General features: G+C 34.0%; 1 long non-coding RNA gene across 3 annotated transcripts; it reads left to right on the top strand.

Moving 5' to 3' along the window:
- The first annotated feature begins 386 nt into the window (after positions 1-386).
- On the top strand, positions 387-3,251 carry LOC145073634 (uncharacterized). Of its 3 annotated transcripts, none has more exons than XR_013691468.1 (5): positions 387-1,453; positions 1,537-1,708; positions 1,780-2,163; positions 2,660-2,781; positions 2,896-3,251. It is a non-coding gene; the product is annotated as an uncharacterized LOC145073634 (long non-coding RNA). The 3 variants fall into 3 exon arrangements; XR_013691467.1 differs by having other exon boundaries at positions 392-1,453; positions 1,537-1,882; positions 2,059-2,163; XR_013691466.1 differs by having other exon boundaries at positions 388-1,453; positions 1,537-2,163.
- The last annotated feature ends 798 nt before the right edge of the window (positions 3,252-4,049 follow it).

Here is a 4,049-nt window from a genome sequence, read left to right on the forward strand (position 1 = left end):
AAAGAGACACTTGTTTAATAAAGATTGATCTTTAAATGATTTTTGTTGTGCCATCTTGGACGCGGTGCACACCTTTCATGGTGTGCGGCTAGTACCGAGCTCGACTACCACATCTCTCTCTCTCTCTCTCTCTCTCTCTCTATCTATCTATGAAGTTGATGCCACCACCATCATTGTATGTAAAGGTCTTTGTTATGGTAGAACCATAACACCACTTATGAAGTGTTTCACCAATCAAAAGTTTTGACAAATTTACCTCTGATGCTTTTTTCAAATGAGAATGACCATTTTCACAACAATTCTTTTGATTTATACATGAGGGCAATTTTTATGTCCTAACACTTGAATTTTTGGATAAATATTTCTTCATGTGATCTTTGAACAAAATTATGTAAATAAGATTTCACAAAAGGGTTTTTGGCACTGTAGCACAATCACGTTTGACGAATTTACACATCTAGTCACTCAAGTATTTTTTGTGCTCAATTAGTCCTTAAAGTAAGAAATTACCTTCGAAATAAAGAAACAAGTGATATTTTAACCGATTTAAAGGTAAATGTTGACTTGGTTTGACCTATATCGCCACAATAGGCCACCTCATCACACTAAATCGAACCTATTTGTATAAAAGAATGAATATGGATGGGCCCACCCCTTATCCCATCTCACCCTCTTGCTCTTATTCTTTAACTTTCTTTTCTGGTTTCTCCCCTTTCTTCTTCACAAAGCAGGTGCCTCCTTTACACTACATACTTGTATTTGATAAACCAAGCTACACTTCAAAGCAGACATATTTTAGAGAAATATATGATTTAAGGGTTTTGCTTTACGATTTGGAGGTAAAAAAATTGCATATATTTGCAGGTTTCCGGCGAGGGCATCTCTCTCTCTCTCTCATACACACACATAATGGTCTCGTTTATGGTGTCGTTGCCTCCGATGAAGACGCAATGGTGGTGGATGTCGATGATATACTTCAACATGCTTATAGATCTCCATCGTTTGACATATCTTTGTGCAACTATGTCTTTGTTATGTTCATCGATCCGTCCTCTATTACGTTTACCGTTCATGGTGGCAATTCGTCGAATCTGCCAATTTCCTGTCGTTTCACTCTCTGTACACTCTTACTTCTGCTACCCACACCTCCTTAGGTCAAAATTCGACACTCCATCTCTCTTCCTTTGATCCGATCTATTCTCAATGGATTGTTGTTACTCCAACACCCTATCTATGCAGCATCTGCCTCTTCCATCCATCGTTCATCGCCCATGATTTACCCATTTAGTGCGTTTCAGTCACCGATATGAAATCGATGATAATGATCATGGTGATTTGAGGAAAAGGGCGTATCTAAAGATGAAAAAAAATCCTCATGGATCGCTAATCAGTTCAACAAGCCTGGATGTGTTCGTGGAAAGCATAGATTGGGATTGAAGCATAATCTCATATGGTACACAAATTGATCTGATTTCATGTTTTATCTTAACCGATCTGATCATCATCTTTGTTAATTTGAAATGTACTCTTGGCTAGTTGGGTTGTTTCATTCTCAGACACCTTCACCACGACTGGTTGGGTTTGGTCGCCAGAGCATCGCCGACATCCAGAGAAAGAAAAAGTGAATGGAAGAAGAAAGTAACTAGACTTGGCAGCATTGATCAACGATCTTGACTTTTCGTTGTACACCCAAAGCAAATGTTCGCAGGTGAACCAATTTTGACTTTTCGTTGGTCAACCTATTTGTTTCGAGTCAATTTCACAGATGTTCGCTTACAGATGGAGTTACGAATCCGATTCATTCGTAGTTGATTGCAATGCAGTTCACCACAACGAACCCGAGCCAAATGGTTACAGACTCGATGCGAAACCTAGCCAACAGGTTTCATGCGAACCATTGTCCTCCCTGATGTTGATTTTTTACTAGCTTTCACTGTTTCTTCTTTTCCACGGTTTCTGTTATATTTATTTGTTGTTCTATCAATTGATGCATAACTCTTTCTTCCTTTCTATGTTTCTTCGTTCTTCGATCTGTTCATACGGATTTTCAACAAACAGGATTTATGAATTCTTTGTATTCTGAAATTGGTTTCTATGCAAGTTTGCTCGATTGAACACGGTTGTTTACAAGTCTTCGCTTCATCATATCCCTTAATAACTTATGTGAGTAATCACTGATTTAATTAATTGTGATTTTAAGTTTCTTCTAGTGAAATATTCATGTATTACTGCTCTATTGTGATTAGAAGTAGTGGGACTTGTTAATTTGCGTGTTCGTAATTTTATGATTGGATTAGATTTAGAAACTCAAATCCTTAGATCAAAACCATGACTTTAGATCCAAAATGTTTGCTATAGTTAATGTGATGATGAATAAAATCGGCATATTGTGATTGGAGAAACATACTCATCAAATCCCTCCTCAAATCCTTGTATGTCTCTTTCTAATGTAATGGGTCTAGCTTCAAATGAAGTATTTGATTTTTGCATTCCAAGTGTTTGTGAGAAGTCTTGGTTTGGAATTTAGAAGAGCCTTACAAATTATAAGTATATTCTTGATTGTTGTCAATTCTGCATAACTAAATTAGAAAATTGGGACAAAATTGATTGTATTTTTTTATTTAACTTAAAATCAAAACTGAATTGTGTATCTATACAGGTGATCCATTGAGTGTATGTTATGGTCTAAGGGTACAACTTCCCATTGAAACAACAATAGCAACAACCAAATGATTCAGATTCTCCCCAGAAAAATCAACCTGCTCCAACAAAATGCATACCGTAACTAAATCTTGAATTCCCATTCTATCATAATGGAATCACGAATTCCAATTCTGTTGGAATGGAATATGAATATTTTTCTCATTGATTTATGCATTGGATTTGTTTCTACAGAAGCAGCTGATGCTTGAAGAATGGGCCATGAAATTGAAAGTGATTCTTAGCAACATTATTCTTTAGAATGTATTAGTGCATTTGTTAGATTTTGATGTTTTTTTCCCGATTTGAAAGTTTTTTTAGTTTTATTCTTTAAAAATAAATGTAATTCTTAGCAAATCTTACATGTATTCTATAAGAATTAATGTAATTTTTGTTTTAATTATTCAACTAATGGTTAGAGAGCTTTGTTATTCTACAAGAATTTTTGTTATTTTTGAACATACTCAAGCATATTCTGTCAGAATGTCCGAACTAAAAACCTTATAATTTGTAAAATCAAATTTTTAAAATTAATAGAATCTTTGATCGCTTAAAATATGCAAATTTCCTTTATTAAATCTATGTTAACCGACTAAAATACTCTTCTAGTTAAATTAGATGGTATTTTTCAATTATATTTAATTAAATAATATGTATTAATCACTTTCTTAAAATATGTAAAATGATTGGCCTACATTTATGCATACAATAACATAATAATTACTTTGAATACAATAACCTAAGTCTATATATATATATATATATATATATATATATATATATATATATATATATATCAAGGTTGTAAAAAACGTTCGACGTTACCTAGTCGGTGGACTGGGGTCAAGGGATTAATCGGCTAGGCGTAGATTTATCGGGGACCATTAATTGTTAATTTGCTGAATTTAAAAAAATTAAATATGACTAATATCATATCAAAGTTCATAAATACCACTAATATGATAACAAAATAGGTTAATATGATCAATACAGCTTTAATCATGCCTTAAATAGTTTTCATTGAAATAAAACTTCTTCAAAATGTTAAAATTTCATTGTTTTATAATGTTCCACTCATTATCTATGCAATGATTAATCGCTAGGCGCCTAGGGATTAATCGGGAGCAAGTCGAGATTTTTACAACAGTGATATATATATATATATATATATATATATATATATATATATATATATATATCAGTGTTGTAAAAATCGGTCTAGGCGGCCGATTAATCGGCACCTAGGCGCTTGGCGGCCTCCAACCGCCTACGAATAGGTGTTAGAGGGTTAACTAATCGACCTTGGTCAATATCGGTCAAAGTCAGCTCAATTCGGTACAAATCGGCCC

This window comes from Lactuca serriola, chromosome 9 (assembly GCF_051521515.1).
Source record: "Lactuca serriola cultivar US96UC23 chromosome 9, Lser_US96UC23_V15, whole genome shotgun sequence".
Classification (NCBI taxonomy): domain Eukaryota; kingdom Viridiplantae; phylum Streptophyta; class Magnoliopsida; order Asterales; family Asteraceae; genus Lactuca; species Lactuca serriola.